Genomic DNA, 19,575 nt, shown 5'->3' with positions numbered 1-19,575 from the left:
CACGTAATAATAGCCATTTTATCTGATATGTAAAAAAATGGTAAGTAATTCAGTTTATGATAGTGTGCACTACAACTGGATAGCCTCAAATAAGACATAAACATCAGTCTGTTACAAGGAAAATTAAAAATGGAGGATTTTTAGAAGTAAAATATACCTTAAAACAGCAAAATGGAAGAGCCTTTCTTGTAATCAGGCTGTTACATTTTTTTGTAGTACTGGTTAATAAAAGTTTCCAACATTGTAAGAAAAACAATGAGCATTTTCATCCTGTATTATTCTGCTAAAATTAATTCCATTAATTTTGTGATTATATTTAACATTTTTTTACAGGGATTAAGTTAGGCAAGAGTTGAATGTTTTAAGCCTTCTCTTAATCAGTATTATATCCTCCCACCTAGGAACAAACATATTTTCTTTATTTTCTATACATCTTATTGTTGTATTTTAAACTTATTTTTGCATGTAAATTCATGTATTAGGCCTGCATTTTTTTGTATAATTTTCTTCCTTTAAGACTGAGTTACTTCTTTGAACCCTGTTTCCCCTTTTTTCATGTCTTCTCAATCTGTAGCTTTAGAAAGGTCAAGATTTCCTAAAGGAGCCCTATGGATCTTTCACCAGGATCCTTGTCTTTCTCCTGGTGTGGGACAGTTTGCCGTTGCTGAATTGATGAGGCTCCTTTCAATATCTGTCAGGTCTGCTACAACACTTTATCCCTTACAATAGCATCCCAGGCCCTAATAATGAGTCTCCTCAGGTCTTTGGGATCCACTTTTTCTCCATTATCTGCATTTCACTATCACTTCTTTCTAGCCATAGTATCAGACATAGTATTGAATATAATTTCTGCTGTTATTCTAGCACTTTTGATCAAAATTTAATATAAAACAGTTCCTCTTTTGATAATTTTTTACAGTTTACGGTAATGCTGAATCCAAGATTTTCCAAGATCATCTCAAGTTATCTGAGCATTACTTTGCTAACAGATATTCAATAATTAAATGTTCCTGTTATTGCTAGGTCCTACTTTGTGAATGATGCTTGTAGTTGTTTAGAAGAAAACACCCAGACATATTATTCATCTCTTTCCTGAATAAATATTTCTTTAATAGAACTTACCATGATATCCTCCTCCTTCTTGATTACCATTACCAGAGAACTGAGCATGACTTTTTTGTTTGTCTTCCACATCTATATTTTTTGAGATATTTTTTCATTCGAGGTCAGATTGCTCCTGTTAAAAACATTCCTTGATCTTTCTCATTCTCCAATGGTGATTAACAAAACAGAATCTGCTGGCAGAAACGAAGGGGATTGATTTAATGATCTTCCTGAAATCAAAATAAAAATATCCCCTGCTCTCTTGGAATATTGTAAACTGGCTTCAGCTTCTGCCAATCAATCTGATCCATTTGATAAAACAACTATAATTCTGCATATAGCCAGTAAAGCTCTATGACCTCACAATCTGAAAAATGTGCAACATTACAGAACCCAGAAACCTAGTTGTCTCCACAGACTTGAAAGATGCTGTTCCAATTTCCCCATGTCCTGCACTCACAAATGAGTATTGTTCTGTCCATTAGCTTTGAATGCATTCATGGATAAATAAGGACTTTGAACTAATCTGTACACAAAGCTGGCTTGGCAGGGTTTGGAGGTTTAATTGAACTTCATATTAATTTACAATTAGTTTGTTTTGTTTACTTTCTGATGGCATTAGCAAACACATTATAAAGGAGGTACAAATAAAATTTGTGCCAATTACATATGAGAATAATTGGATTTTATTAATCCAAGAATTCATGCAATCAATTCACTTATTGGTACTCTTAGTTCAGATACCTCATTATTCCTCACACTAATTAATCTCTACCACTAATGAGTAGTTTTGAAATGGGACTGTTTACTCATTTGCCCTATATGGAAGTTTTCTTAAACAAACACTGATATTTACTTTAGGGAAACAAGCAAGTTTTATTAATTAATTTTTTTTTTAATTACTCTTCAAGATAACAGCAGCTTTCTGGGTTCAAAATAAGAAATTTAAAAGATTATTATTCCAGTCCTGTCTGAGTTTGAACAAATGACTTATATATGTGAAATGTTATTACTTGGCAAGAATAAATGCACATCAAAATGGAAGATTAACAAATCCTGTAAATAAACATAGGGTTATGCAGTGGTATTTACTGATTAACCATAACAGCTTTGGAGGCTGTCTTCCTCCTCTGTCTCCATACATTCAGTCTGGAAGCACATTCCATTTTTTATGGTGTCATGCAGAAACAGCAGACTAAACATGAGAGTTAGCAAGTAAGACATTTCAGAGAAAATCCTCCCTTGCAGAGGTGTAAGAGAAAATGTACTTGAAAGGAAGGCATTATTTCTGATGGAATAAAATGAATAGATGATCTTGGAGATAGGTAAATTCAAAAGGCGAATACTTTGAATTTTAACTGATGAGGCCAAAAGAAAGAGGATAAAGTCAGAACTGATTGGGAAAAATAATTTCTGATGGACATAATGGAGGAATATTGTGGAGCTTGAAGAATAAGTAAAGAAGAAAATGATGTTAAAAAAGAACCAAAACAACCTCAGGAAATAACAAAGACAAGGAAAATAATTGTAGTTGTAACCTGAAAAATAAAAAAGCAACTCCCGGAGGAGCTGAGGAAAAAACCTCTCTGTATGAATATATTTAAGCAAATGCAAAAATGTCAGAAAGCCAAGTGGAGAGGCAAAAAATAACAACAGAAAGAGTGTGAACACCAAGGTCAGCAAATGAGTGGGAGGGGGAGGAGGTGCTCCAGGCAGAGCAGAGATTCTCCTGCAGCCTGTGGAAGAGAGCACAGATGAGATGGTATTTCCCTGCAGGCCCCACATAAGAGACACCTAACACTACAAGCTATTATTTTTTAATTTCAATTTAATACCATTATAGCAGAACTGAAGTCCAAGTTGCACAGCCAAATCTGTGAACTAAAACTTGCCACCCCACTTCACTTTCTCAGCTGGAAAACACATTGCAAACACAATCATATTGCAGTAGTTCCCCTAGCAATTCAAACTTAAAATATAATTCAAATGATACCTCACCAGAGGAAAAAGCTGCAAAAACTAAAAAACAACAAACCCAAAGCTTACAATGACAAAGAGAAAAAGACACTGTATTCTATGACTTTTAGAAATCGAAAATAATGCTTTGTACTCCAGAAGGTGGAACTTGCCTCTGGGAAAGTCGTTGCAGCACTTTTTAGATAAAAATCAATGTTAGGAAAAAAATATCAAATTTTGGAATAGCAGGCACTATGAGAATGATAATGAACTTTGGCACCCAATTAGGTAGGGAATATCTAAGTTCTTCAAAGCTCCATTTATGTATAAACTAGATCAAAGTTCTCTGTCAACTGTCTTTGAAGAAAAGCATTTACAATTCCTCTTTTCCTCCCTGCCTTGCCATTTGATTTTCCCCTCCTACTTTCAGGGCACTGACAACCTCTGCTGGCACCTTTCAGCAAATCATTGAGTGCAACATGGAGAGAAGGCTGGAGGAAACATTTAACTTTTGCACGAAAGTTGAACCACAGAGCTTAGTGTGAACTTTTTATTCCTGATAAAATTTTAACATGCAGAAGAGCATATGAAATCAGAGCACTATAGAATGACCTGGGCTGGAAGGGACCTTAAGGATCATCTAGCTCAACCCCCCTGTCATGGACAGAGATTCCTTCCACTAGACAAGGAGGCTGAGAGCCCCATCCAGCCTGGTCTTGAGCAGATCAAAGGGTAGGGAGTCCACAAAAAAATAAAATTCTGTTTTAATGTTGGTGAAGGACGCTTAGACAGACTACATTTATGCACTAACTAGATAAACACAATCATAATTAAGTTACTAATAAGCACAGTAAATTATTCAGTTCCCCAACCTATACAGTCATGAATAAAATATTGGCAGTACCTGAGTGCATATGTGGTATGTTGGCATGTCTCGTAAATCATCCAAAAAGAATAAGAACTTCTGTTAAACTTTACTTACTCTATCTGAGAAACTGAATTTTAAGACAAAAGCCTGAGTTATAATTTTTTCATATCACAAGGTAATGTTTCAAGAAAGAGCCAACTGCATTCTTGAAATATGTGGTGTTCAACTTACATTTCACATGAAATCAAGTTTTGATATATGATTTTGGAAAAATGAAGGAAAAAAGTGATCTCAAAAAAATACATTAGAAGGACTTAAGCAGGCCCTAAGCAGGCAAGTGTACAATCAACTGTAGACAGAATTAAAAACTAAAAAAAATTTCATCAATCATTAGTGTGCATAATTTTTGATGTCAGAAAATTTTCTTGCTGTTTGCACAATATCTAGCACCCACAGTTTTATCAGTATTCCAAAACTTCATTATAAACCACCTTAATGACATATTATATCTAAGAATCAAATAAATATGATGAATTATGTAGAAATAACTTTTGTGCATATTTTGACCTATTTAAATTATGCTTTCATGCACTTATTTCTCCAATAAGAAAGATAAAACCTTGGCAATTAATTTTTCCAGTGAAATTTGAAGAATCATGTTTACGAACACCAATCAAATGACAATCACCAAATAAAATATTGTGGGTCCAGAGGTATGTTAAAACTAAAGCAGACAAATCAGTGCGTTTCCTGTTTCCGTGTTCTGGTGTTTTTTTATAATAATCTAGAAACCATAATAAAGAAAATTATGGTCATGCTAAGGAAAGAAGGAGGTATGGAATAGCAAAATGAGTGCCAGGGTTACACAGCACACCAGTCTAAGTGAACAGCAAAGCCTTTATTTCCTACGTCCTGTGCACTTGCCTTCTTCCTGGAACTTTGTTACCTCTTGTATTCAGTTAATCAATATATCAACACTCAGTACTGCTACATTTAGAACATTTTCCCAAAGAAGAATACATGGATATGAATTAATGGAGACTCATAAATCAAGGATAAGCAGATAAGAAAAATCAGAGTCTCAATTATTTCATGGTACATTGATTTTGGAGGGTTTTGACTGAGTGTGACTTAGGACAGAAGTTTGGCCTTCAAATTTATTTTTTTAACAGTTGATTATTAAAATGGAAAATTACTATTGATAATAAAAAATCTTCTTTCTACATTTTATTCATTATTGGTACTTGACATTGGTTAAAAGTTTTATTTGAAATACAGTATAACGTCTCAACTCTGGAAAATATTTTAATAACTGTATTAAATCATTCTTAGATTACATATTTAAGGTTATAAATATTTTAATCCCTTCTGGTTAAAGAAGATTAAACTACACTATATATACCCTTTCTATATAGCAATAATTTTTTGAGGGCTATTTTAATAGCTATATTTTGAGCAACAAGAAAAAATTTTCATCATAATATTGGAAAAATATGTTCAAAATAATCACGTTTCTATTTTAACTATGAATCATTTTATATCTTCTGAATTGTTTGAAGCTTTACCTTTTTAAGTGATTTTTTTCAGGCATAAGAATAAAAACTACTCAAAGGAGAGAATGAATAAATGCACAAATTTAACTAAACAAGAAACTGTTCCTAAGAGTAGTTGTGGAACAATTTAAGTTTTTAGAAATAAACTAAAAAGTTTGTTTTCATAGAAGGGACTATAGTTTATTCTGAAATGGATTCAGATATGGATTTTTCCTTTCTGCTTGAAAGTCTATTTGTTTATTGTGAACAGACAGGGAAAATGGCATATGAAAGGGCAGGATGACATCGAACAGAATCCTTAAAAACAATTTTGCATCCATTATCTAACTCACCTGGCCCATTGAGAATTCAAGAGATGGAGGACTTGAATTTAACTTTGCACAGTAGGGGCAATTTACTATAAATTAAAACTGCATTTTAGGGATGTGGGTTTGCTTCACAAATTTCAATTCAGAAGACATGAAGTCTCAGAAGTCATTCACTGCACTTGTTAAAAATGGGGTTTGGATTCCTGGAAGCAGCACCTACAACATCCGCTTGTCTTCAGGGGCAGGGACATGTTGACAGTAAGACAAGTGCTCATTAGGACAGTTGGATGTGCTTCATGAATATGTCACACATACGTACACTCAGAGCATGTTGTACAAAAGCCTGCAAATTTACGTAACATACTCTAAAGATAGTCTAATTTTGGTGTAGAAAGCGAAGGGAGACGACCCATCCTCTGATCAGCATCGAACTCCAATTTATTGATCCACCAAGCACATTTTATAACAGTGTTAATTAAGCTCATACATATTGCAAAACCCGAGCTCATCATAGGTTACAGATTTAACATTAACCCCTCCTTTTGTTTTCAATACCTGTGGTTTGTTATTGAAACCAAGATTTATTTTCTCACCCTGTTATGAAAGTTCTCAAGGCCTCCATGTTTGTCAACATTTGCTTTCCCATACCAGCCAAGGACAGAATGTTTACCTGTTATGAAAAAACAGCCTGAGAACTCTGCTGTTTACAGAAACAGGCTGTGAGAATTTGCTCCTCACAGCTGCCTTTTACTTTTCCATCAGCTGTATATGATTATGGCATGTCTGAACAAAACTCTATAAGCCATTTCTGAGCAAAATTCTCCAACATTTTGGCCTCTAGGAATTAAACATTACCAGGAATAAATTATATTAGAAATTTAATAATTATCTTCTTTAAGACTCAATTTTTAAATGGTGTGACTGACTTCCCTTTGGCCAAAGGATAAGGCAAAATGCATAATTTTATATCTCCTTCCTACTACATCAGAAGTCTTAGGCCTCAAGACTCATTTTCAGAACACATTTCCATTTTATCCAAAACTAATGTCACACTAGCTGTAATGTTAGGATAAAGATGGCCTGTGGAACTCTGGGTTTACTTACATTCTTTTTCTACATTGCTATTGTCAGACAGTAGGAGACACGATAATCTCAAGCAGCAGCCAAATGGGGAAAGAGAGGCGGAAGGTAAAACAGGCACAGAACCAAAGTTTGTCATGCCAGTCTCTCCATGTTCTCCTATTTAATTTCAAACAAAACCCAGAACTGTTTTGGACATCTTGATGTGGTATAGCACACTACCAAAGAAAAAGCCTGTATTTGGGATGAGTGTTTTATGCAAATGGAAATGAATAGAATCATTCCTATCCCGAACAAACCTAACTCACTATTTCAGCCCACCATCTGTATAATGAATCACATAACCCTTCCTACTGAAGAAAAAGAGCAGAAAAATGTCATAAATAGGAATGAAAATGACAACAAAAAACAACCAAATATTTTGTTTCAAAATCATTGTATCATTGAGAAAATTGCATCTTTGACAAATGCTTCCCTGCCAGACAGACATCAGGAGTTATATTTTCAGTAACAATGACCAATTTTTGCTTGAATGCAGACTTGCATGCACAGGGACCAGCCTTTAGAAATGTTTCCTTTTTTTTCCTCACAACATCCTTGCTCTGAGATAATGGATATCATAACTCTCTTCCTTGGCTTTCTTTAAAGAGATTGAAAAAATTATTTCTTCTGAAAAGTATCCACCAACCGAGTGCAAGGGTAGATGATTCAGTAAAAAGAGGAATATAGAGTCTGGTTGTGGCAGGTAAGTGAAAAGAGGAAGGTGATTTTCTGGCATTCTCTTTATTATTTCTAACTCTACCTACATAATCTGCTGTCACTTTGGGGTGTCCCAGAGTTCAGGGAGAAATTTTCTCAGTACAACTTTGAACATTTATCAGTGCAATATTGGAGGCTCAGAGATAGCAGTACAAATATTACCAGTAATTTTAAGAGCACCATGCACCATGAATAAGCACCAAATCATTATTTTCAAAAGGTCATTTGGTGCAATTGAGCTCTGCTATCTTACATCAAAACATATACAGGATGTTATTGCTGGGAATGTTAGATGACATTCAAAGCAAAGGCTTGCTGTAAAGGGAGTACAATGATGGCTATTTTCAGTAACTTGCCATTTAGTCATCAGTGATGAGCTGCACAGTATCACAGGACACCCATTGCTCCTTGTTTTGAGCTGGAAACCCAATTCTGAAACGTGCCTGAAAACAAAATGCAATAAAGTGTCATTAGATTAATTGCAGAAATATATTTAATCCCAAAAAAGTTGGCAGCAAGCTCCATGAGGTTTGCACAAGCCCACCTCTCAAGCCTGCTGAGGTCCCCATGGATGGCATCCCCTCCCTCCACCATGTCAAGCACATCACACAGCAGCACACTTTTGTGTGTCAGCAGCCTTGCTGAAGGTGCCACTGTCCATGCTGCCAGCTCTAAAATATTAACAATTAACTAACAACTGTTAAATGTATAAACTATTAGCTACACAAGCTATAAATTATAAGTAATTAAAATTCCATTCTGCTCGTAGTTTTCTTAATATTAATTTTGAAAATAATTCGTCTAACTACAGCTAATAAAAGGAGTACTCATGGTAATAACAACAAAGAATTCTGCCATAAACTGCAAATAACATCAAGCACAATTTAATAGATTAATAAATTCACTGTTATGACTCTAAAATATTAACAACGAGTTTGCTATTCTGAATTCTTATTACAGGCATATATACTCCACATTGGAATTCTTGTGCTGGGAGAGTCCTGTTCTGTGTAGTATGACAGTGGGACAGGTCCTGGCAGGTGAGGGCCTGTGCAGCTGCCCTGGGGAGCTCCCACTGCTCCCAGCTCCCAGGGATTCTGCAGTCTAGCTGTAACCTGGCCCTGTCTTAGTCACTGAACTGTGGTGAGGAACAGTGCATCTGCTGGTTGTTAAAGAAATGAAGATAGATTAAAAAAAAACCCTAAATATACTATGGATAATTGCCAAAATATAGGGATTTTTTTTCCTTCTGGATGCTTTGCAAAATATAACATGAATTGGAATTTTAATTATAAGGCTATGGTTCTTTAATTTATTTTTGTTTAACTTAAAAGTTTCCTTTAAAACTTACCATTAATGTCAACCTCTTTTAATCTTTCATAAACAATGCAATTTAGAGGCTACTAAACTAATATGAATGCACACCATTTCAGGATCCATTTTCTGAATATTAAATGCCAAAGGACATCAATCTGAATAGGGAGCACATAAAAAAACCTGAAGTTTTTCAGCTCAAAGTATGGCATAACACTCATATCATAGCACAGAATAAAGATTATACCTCAGAGTATAGGGAGAAAAAAATTGATAAATTAACTTGGAATTTATTCTTTCTGAAAAGTTTGGCTTAGAGTTACTTCTGGGAAGATTTAACATTTTTTTCTGAGAATGAAGTACTTCAGTTGATGGGCACCACTAACTTAATTTTTCTGGGTCATTTAGCCTATTCCTCCTTATGACTTATTGCTAGCCTCTTAGAGTCGTTCTGAACAATATACTGTGCAAAATAGACTGCACTGTATCTCACCACTTTATGACTTTTTATTGCTGCTATATTTTTCTATGACCTTAAAATGCATTAAATATGACAAATAATGTGGCTGTTTCATAGAACTCTGTGAAGCACATTTACATTTCTGATGTGCATTATAGGTAACTCCCAGCTCAGCTGCTTTGATGGCTTTACAATCAAAATCCAGTTCAAACCTTGCCTGAAACCACACTGAAGTTAATTGTTGTTATCCATGTGTTTTAATAAGCTTTTGGCTACACTTTAATGAAGCTTGGGAAAGCTTGTCAGCATAAAGCCAAGACCTACAAATGTTTGGTCAGAATAATCATGTCTTGCCCTGAAACAGAATGAGCAGTCATCCAGAAAGGAGTGGGAAAAATGTGCAATCAGTGGGTTTTCTCTTCCAGCTACTACTTTTTATGAGTTATTTATCATAATGTTGAATAGGACTTAAGCTTCTCTTTGCAGGAACAGGAGCTTACACTCAAAAGTTATTGGGCTGTTGGAGACATTAATCTCCACAAAATGCATCAATTTAAATTAAATTTGCTATTAGCTATGCATATTAAGGTACATAAGGAGATTAACACCTAGAAATTTTAACCTGGAGGAGGATAAAAGTAGCCTTAGTCAAGATGAATGAAAATTTCCATGGTGAAGGGAGAGAACTGCATTTAGCTTTTATTTTAGCAGCTCAAATATGTTTTAATATTAAATGTTTCCTAATAGTGTCAGATATGTGCATGTGTTTCAATATACTATATCATCTTGTTGCATGTCAAGAACTATGTAGATAAAATGCTGATACTAAAATAGCAGCTGTATTAGATACAGATGGGAACTATCACAGAAAACCACATGATAGCACATTCATATATCAAAGCCAATATCCATTTCATTTGCCATTATTTTTAGCTGATATCCAATGGAGTTTACAACATTTCTTCAATAACAAAACTATATATGTTATCATTAAGACGCACATAGATATGTAGGATGGGCTTTCAGAATTATTCATGCTGTACTTAAGTTATTACTGAATTGGTCATTGAATTTTGGCTGTGTGTTTAAAGAAACAGCCCTTCGTGGTGAAATTTCCTGTGCAATGCAAATGATTATTTCAGCTTATATCTATTGAAACCGAGGCCTGAGCAGCAAATCACTGTGGATTCATTACAAGGTTTAAGAAAATTAGTGCTTCAAGTCTCTTCAGAATAAAAAAAACACCAAACATACTGGATTTTGTCATCTCAAAAGAGCAAAAGAACTGAGCACGTATGTTCTGTAAAATGGAGAGATACCATCAAGGAGACAGCAGACACATTTTGGCCCTTTTGTTTTTTCTGCTCAAAATATGACCTTCATTGGCATTTTGACTGTTTGAAGCACTTTTGCAGGTAACCTCATTGCTTTTTGAACTCTCTTATCTTCCATATTCAGATATGCTTTATTTTCCATTGGCAAAGGGAAAACAGAGCAGCTGGCTAGCCTTTAGTTTTAGTTTAGTCTTAGTTTTAGTTTCAGAAGTTTGGAAGTATAAACAATCAAGTTCATGTGAAAAGGAAGTCACATGTACAACTAAGGAGCTACATTTCCTAGGCATATGTACACTCATAAATTAATAACAATTTTTTAATAAGAGCCTACCTTCTGCAGAGTCTAGATAGTAAATCATATGAGGGATGGCTGAGGAAGATGGGTGTTTATCCTGAAAAGAAGCCAGCTCAGGGATCCTTAAATCCCCTTCTAAAACTATCTGAAAGGAGATTGTAGCAAGGTGGGTGTTGGCCTCTTCTCCCTGGCAACTGGGAGAAGTTCAGATTGGACATCAGGAAAAATTCCTTCATGGAAAGTGTCACCAAGCATTGGAATTGGCTTTCTAGGCAGGTGGGAGTGTCATCATCCCTGGAGGTGTTCAAGAAAAGACTGGATGTGCTAAACTTTTAATAGGTTAAATAAGAGGAATTTCTGTAATATGGAATATCACAGACCATATCAGTGAAGTGGATTACACAGAAAAAGATGAGTAGAACTATGAAGGAATGATAAAATTATCAACAGGGGAAAAGAATCTTGATGATGGTGGAGAAATATGGCCAGTGACCACCAATGCTGATACAAAAGGAGCACTGTCACAATGGAGATATTTTCATTAGTCCAATATACCCCTTTCCTAATATTTAGAATATAGCAACCCAATTTATTTTCTGATACTAAATACATATGTAGGTGTGTATAAACAGAAGATAGAAATACAGGAAATGTTAATCCAGTACCCTAATACGTTGAAAATTAGAAATTTAATATTGTGAATAGTAAGGTGGTTATAATTCACTCAATTGCACTATTATATGTCTCAGTTAAGGCATATTTGCAGATAATACTGCAGAAAACTATCTATATGAGAGATAGACCTGAAATGATTATAGTTTACTGTTAAAATAAATGTAACAGCTTCGTAAAAAACATAAATGTTGGGTAGTCGAGATTCTTTTCTGTGTAAGATTTTCTCTGTGTTTCCAGCATAGTATAGGGGTTAAAAACATTTCATAGAGAGCTTGCCAGACTGACTTTTGTCTTTTCCAGATTACAGTGTTTCTGTATGACAACAGAAACACAGTCAGAACTAAGAAATACTGCCTTTCAAACAGACAAGTTTCTCCTGGTAATATTCTGTGGTAATTTGTCTCTCTGGGAAACAATACCCCTTGGTGTCCAGCCCTTCCAAAGCCTGGTCCTTCATGAGAGGGATGGGAGGTACTCACTGGCACCAGGTCCTCTTTCAGGATGACCATTGTCCCAGTATCCTATACAGCCGTACAGAGTGCCATTTAATGGCTAAGTGTGCGCTGCTTTTGCCAGGCTGTATTTTAGGAGGACTTTAAGTGCCTGCAATTCTTGTATGAAAATTGACCATGATAATTTTAGGTGTCATTCTCTAAAATATAAGTCCATATTTATTTTGTTTACTATATATTTTTTTGCAGTTAAGGACCCATTACTAATGAATATTTACTTTGTTTGGGAGCACTTGACATGTGAATTTGGACTGTAATTACTTGTGTTTTACAATAATAGGTCTTGTAGTATAAGGAAAGGAAGAAAATATGTACTGAAAGAATTTAGTAGAGACAGGGTTCCTGTGGTGAGTTATTACTCAGCCATAGTGCTGCTCCAATGTGTGCTGCTGGTGATATTAAATGTGAATAGATATAGAACTGAGCTCTTGTGGCTGGAAAATATCTGCTTGCATTAAAAAAAATAATAATTTTATAGCCTGCTCAGAATTCATATCAGATGAGAACTTTCACACTATTTATATTTTCTCAAAAGTGATAAGAAGATCCTGAAACAATATGGGAGAAGAGTGAAAATAATATCTGGAATGGAAATACAGAAACAGAGCCTGAGACTTGTGAACTACATAAAAGTGCATTGAAAAAGACAACAGAAGTTAATGAGAGGAAAAAAATATCCAAGGAAGATTTTCCAAATGAAGTATTCCTGACCAGTTAAGAAGAACTTACGCTGCCTCTAGAAGATGTTCCAGTTGTTTCCAAAAGGGATGTTTGGAGTGACTGGTGATTCTACTTACCAGTATGATAAGCAAGAACGTTCTGCAGCAAGTGTCTGAGTCCCTCCAGTGGCCCAGAGATATTTTGACAGACATGAAAAATTCAAAACTTGATAAACAAAGGAATGAAAATAATCCTGTATGATGCCCTTTGAACAGTATTCACTGAGACAAAGTCTTTTTCATTTGCCCAGAGTGGAGAGCATTTTTTAAGACCAGAATTCTTTAACCACCTGGGCTTTAAACTCCTGGAATTATTCATGATAAATTTCAGCTGTTCTTTATGCAAAAGAGGGGAATACTGGAACAAAGTTGCCCTTTAGCAGCAGCTGTGTTCTATATTTTTATTCCTTTTTTTTTTTTTTGACTAATATCCTAGTTTCCAACTGCTTCCCTTACACCATTTGCATTATTATCATGGACCTGATGCTGTAGATAAGTTCTAGCAGCTGCTTCCAAAAACTTCAGTTGAACACCTGGCTGACAGGGCTTGCGTGTGTTTTGCATCCATGTGAGTAATTATCTGTATATGTCTTATGTTTATACACTTTTAGGGAAAGTGAATAATCTAAAAAAATTCCAAACTATGTTAGCATATAAAATTCCTGGTGGAATTATATAAAGTCCATCACAAAATACTGGTGGGCCTCTGAAGATTAATATCCATTTTTTAGATATACTTTCTTTGAATTAAAACAAAACAAACCAAGCAAACAAACAAAAAACCTCAAACTAACAAAGCCATTTAAGCTAATGAATTTCATAATAATGGTAGTCAATTCTACTTTCATTCCTCAGGCACATTTAACCATCTGTCTTAAATGAGTTTTTCTTTTATTGGCCAATTACTTCAAAAATTTGGAATAAGTGTCTTGAGACAGTCTTGCATTGATTAAGGTAAGCCATTTGGAGAGACTGATATTAACTATTTAAGATCAGCAGTAGTAAGTGAATACAAAAATTCCAGACTATGTCAAAAAAGTTTATCCCTCTCTTGTATTTAATTCAATTTGAGCTCAGTACTACTCCCATTATGAAGTCAAAAACATCCCACTGTAGCCATCAACCTGATTATTGCTGATAGTGTAGTTACTCTTCTCCTGATCTGTAACTGAATATAAATGCACTGTGCAAAGGTTACATCTCTTGATGTTTATCTTTTTATTTTTCATTTTGTTCTATTAGTCTATTTTGAATTTTGTTTCAAATGAAATACTAAGGGAAGGTACCTATTTTCTTGTATATCATTTCAAGCCCAGCAAAATCTGATCGTATTATTTCTGGCAAATAGGTATGATCAGAGTGCAGTACTGAGTTAAATGGTTGAAAAATCAAAGGGAAAAGTTCTCAGTAAAATAAATGGAATCTAAAGGCAAGACTGAAATGTACCACTCTCACTGCATGGTTGCCTTTAGGACCAAAATCCATAAGATTAACAACGGGTTTTCATGCACAGAAGTTCCAGGAGAAAGCAAAGTTACTTGCCTATTACATTCCAGAAAAGTGATTTTCACAGGTAATACATTAATTTATTTTTTCTAAATAAAGGAGGTGATAATATGAGAAGGGAGAGGGCAGATGTGAATGTGGTTGCCCTTGTAAGAGGCAGTGAGTAGAGATGGATGATTGAATTCACTCAAGTATGCCACAGTATTATTTGCTATAATTTGTATTGACAGCAGCTGGTAATTGTCATGGCCCAGAGGGTGTCAAAATAGACATAAATTTGAAAATGCAAATATTATATCTTGCATTCAAAGTTAAATTTTCACTTTATACCTGAAACAATGAACAAATCTAAGGTTTACTATTTCCTGTCTACCCCCAGAGCACATACATTAAAACAAAGTGCATTAATGGGTGTCATTACAGAGTTAAAGAAAACATCATGCATGCGTTTAACAAATGGCTGAACTGCAGGGAAAACTGATAATCTTATTCACTGAACAGCAATCTTGATATGTAGGGGTTTAGCACGACCATCTTCTGTTAGTACAAGACTTTAAAGAAGGCTGAATTTTCCCCAAACAAAAAAAAATACTAGCAATCAAAAAACAAACCCACAAAAAATCCTCACCAAAACAAAAAATTTAGAAACAGCCTGGATTTCCTCTCTTTAATCAAATGAGACTGAAAAACATAACGTTTTCTTCAATGTCCATATGAATTAGGAAATTTAATTAACAGAAAATATGAAAAAAGATCTGAGATTTATAAATTATCTACTTTACATTTGAATTTTGTTTGCTGTCCTTTCAATTAAAATCAGGCTTACTTCTTTTCACTTTTGATTCTATGGACAATTATTATTTCCTCTACACAGGTGTAATCTTTCAGAAAACAGCTGATTCTTAAAATCTCTGTTTGCCTTCTGAGACACCAACTTGTTTATTAGGCTATTGATCTAGTTACAATGAGAGTAGTTTTCTTGTTTCTGACAAACCAATATAATCTCTTATTGCCAAAATAGTGTCAGATTTCCTTGTTTCCCTTTTAGAAGATATAAAATAATAGTTATGAAAAAAGTGATCCATAGATAACTTTTCAGCTAAGTGGCATATGTTGGACCTCAGCGCTACCACATCACATTTTCTCACCACCCTGGGTACAGCAGGTGTTCAAGGACAGAACCTCACTCAGGTCATAATGCTTGGATAAAAGTTTTGGTTTAGACCTTTACTTTTTCATTCTCTGATCTCACAGTGCTTCTGCCCATAGCAGATTGAGCACTTTGAAGGAAATGGGATCTTTTAGCCATGGTGGTTAATGGATTTGTGTCATTAAGGTTCTGCAACTTCAGGTTTTCTATTCATCCTTCTTTCTGAGGGAACAATATTGGCTTTAGGCACATGATTGGGCCTGTTGCTCTAACCTCCTTTTAGTTTGTCTTGTTGAATTTGTGTCTTTCATGAAATCAGAATTGAAAAGCAGAAGTATTTCTGCTTCTTTTTTTATTTAATATGTTTCACACATTATTTTTTACGATTTTGATCCTGCATATTTTTCCAGCGCAATATTGGTGACATATGGTGTTTACTATATTTCTAACCATACTCCAACATAAGTCATGTAACTAATTTAGTTAATAGACACAAACTATCTTGGTATCTTATATTTTGAGAGTGTTTTTTTAGAATCTCTCTCATACTTAAAATCAAACTTGTTAAAAGAGACATAACCTCATAAAAGCATAGATAAAGCTTCATCATAATAAAATACTTTTTTAAGAAGAGTAACATGACTCAAAAAGAGTTTGCTTCTTTTGCGTACTTGTGAGAATTTGGATCTCCCCAAAATCAAATCCTTCTTTTAAGACATGCTAATAGGCATCCAGATTTAAAATTAGAAGAAAATTATGGCTGCATACCAGAGAGTATTAAAGATACAGTGGAAAAAAGAATCACAATGTCTAATCAGTGGAAATCCATTAATTTTATCTTATTCCCAAGCAAAACTGAATGCCACCTGCTTGGCTTTCTTGGCTTCATCAGCTCAAGGCATCAGCCCAAGAGTGCGAATTCATGCTGTCCATGAGAAATGGAAGTCCACCCTTCAGCAGATAAACGCTGGAGTGCAGTCTGTGATTTTGGTAGAGTGTTACAGTATGCCCTTCTTTTCTAAAACTGCTAAAAAATGAAATCACTATAATTTTCAGGAAGGAATTAATTTTGTTGCATCTGTTCTACGTGCATATAACTTATGTCAGCATAATCATGAGTTTCTTGAACTTCTTTGACTTAAATGGCTGATACATAAATCTTGTTTAAACTTAGATTCATGAAAGGGAATACAGCCCTACAATGTTAGACATAATATTTCTATCTTTTTCCATATCTCTGCCTGCATTTTTCTATTTTCAAAGTAATGTATAGAGAATACAGTGGGATTTATGCTTGCATGTTGCCTTATGTATTTAAAACACAAAGCTTTTTTCCAAAGGACTGAAAATATTTGAATATTGCTGATCACCACCATGCTGTTCAGAAAACCCCATCTCAGTGACATTTTATTGCCACAGTAAGCACACACCTTACATAAATTGCAGTGCACCCCAACGTCATTTGTCTTGTAACCTACACAGAGCAGCATCAGCTCTCAGCTAACCCCCATTTCATGAGGAAGAGTCGGTCTGCTGAGGAGTAAGTTAATAGAAGCTCATTCTCTAAACCCCAGTATGAAATATAACTTTCCTTAGTCATTACGTGGTACGCCTTCATTCCTGGTCTCCAGCCTTCCGGACTGCTATGGCATACCACGCCATTTGTTTGTATTTTCCTGCAGTAACAAAGCAAATACAGCCAAACGGCACGGCACTCACAACTACTCTGCTTTACAGCACCAAGAACTCTCACTATGACTTTTCATTTATACCCTTTCAGGTTCTGTTTGCAACAACAATTTTTCTTTCTGAATATGTAATATTGTTTTTAAGTGACCTTAGGCTTATTCTGTAATTGGTCTTAATTTAGGACAGACTAAACGAACACATAAATAAAAAAAAAAAAAAAAAAATCAGTCCATTGGCCTCATCCTATTATAAGCACATTATTTTATTTCCCATCTATGGAAACCAAATACTTCAATCTTCTCCAGGCTTTAGCCTTTCATGGTATCATCCCCTTTCAGTCTTGGTCTTAATGCAAGCTGGGGCATGTGAGACAGAAAGCAAGCATGAAGGTAATAAGAACATCTTGATTATAAATCAAAGTAAACAGACTGTCATAAACCTGTGGAATAGCTTAGTCTACAGACAACATTTGTTTTGTGAAAGCAATTATTTTTGTTCCTTTGATCAAATCATCTGTAATTTTAAGAGCCAAAGGAAGTAGCTGTTTGTCTTTCAGTTGGCTCAGTCAACTGAAAGCAGAAATCTACTGGCTAGTGAGGAAAGTGGTGGAAAATAGATGTCCCCATGCACCACAGAAAATACTGCTTATCTATACTAATCCTTGTTGGATCAGAATTTATTATGACAGTAGCATATTTTATTTGATTACCATGGCTGCATTTCCCCTTGAATTCCTATTCTTTCTCATTGAAAGAACAATAAGAAAAAACCTTTCTGATGATATTTAAAGACTATCAGCCACATGAATATGGAGATGGTGAACATACCATTACCTGCAATAAAATTCTGTGTGTGTGTGTATGTGTGTGTGTGTGTGTGTGTTTGTGTGTGTTTGTGTGTGTACTCTGCTGATTTGGAACAGAGTCTTTCCCACCTCAATGAAGTGCTGAGAGAGGACAGTGCGTTCCAAAAACTTTGGGTTTTTTGGGCACAGCAGCAAAGCAGTGCCCTATATATATATATATATATATATATATAAAATATTTATATTATATATAACATATATAATATATATAATATATATAATATATAATATATATATAATATATATATCTTCTTATATACATTTTGTAATGTTCTTTTATTTAAAAAACATACTTAAATGAAATGATGAATTATATGAAATAGAGCACCTTTTATTTTTCCTTAAACCTATTTCTGTTCACGGGACTAAAAAATTAAATTCTTGGGATTAAATCATGGGGAGATAGGTTACTTCTAAATATAATTCTAATTTTTTTTCACAAATGTATGTTCCAATATTTTAAATACACATAACTGTCATATCCAAAATTTTTTCCTCATACTTACTTGTGGTGAATAAATACGATTTTTTGTTTCTCCTTTGAATAATCCCTGTTGGAGATAGTGCTGGATTGTAAAGCTTCTGCCACTCTTCATATAGGAATTGTAGCCATTGCCCATCTGTTGTGTTGGCCTCTGGACAGGTGCTCCTGGAGAACGTAGAGGAAGTCAAAAATAGGAAGATACCTGTTAATTGAAAATGCCTGTTAATTCCCAGTAGTACCAACCATTCTTTCAAACTGCTAAATGGTTATTTTAATCTTGCTAAATTTAATTTTTCTTAATCAGGATGTACTTCACATGAGTTGGGACCAAAGTATATCTTACCACGTTGCCATCAGAATTTTTTGTGTCCTTCTGGCATTTTATGCTATATTTTTTTTTAAATTTACATTCTTTATACTTTTTATAATTGCATTCACCCCACTCATCCTTATTCAAATGTTTTTTGAAAAAATCTTCAAACTTCTGCATCACCTCTACAAAGTTAGTCAGACTTCTGATAATTTTGCCCATATGATTTTACATCACCTTTTAGGTCATTGGTATCTGATTCATAAAATATTGGGCAGCTGTTCTATATTGTATTAATTAATGAGTATTTAAAATTTATTTTGAATAAGAGGTCTTCAAAATGGTCTATGAAAGTCCTGAGTTTAGAGCCCATCCAGATATATTTGTCTGATGAAAATCTAGCTCCTCTTTAGTTCACTTTGACCTAAGCAATGGCTACAATGGATCCGAAATGCTGAACTGTGATTCTGTGTTTGCATGTGGTATGCACAGTTCATTTAAGGTCATTACTTACTGTTTATATTGAAAGCTTAATTATTGCCTCAAATAAATAAACAGAAAGGAAAAGAAATAAAAACATCACTATTCTTTTATATAAAAAGCGTAACAGTGGAATGACCTTTTAGAATTTCTC

The sequence above is a fragment of the Ammospiza nelsoni genome, chromosome 6 (assembly GCF_027579445.1).
Source record: "Ammospiza nelsoni isolate bAmmNel1 chromosome 6, bAmmNel1.pri, whole genome shotgun sequence".
NCBI classification, from domain to species: domain Eukaryota; kingdom Metazoa; phylum Chordata; class Aves; order Passeriformes; family Passerellidae; genus Ammospiza; species Ammospiza nelsoni.
The sequence above is the reverse complement of the archived record's forward strand: the minus strand, read 5'-3'. Positions refer to the sequence as shown.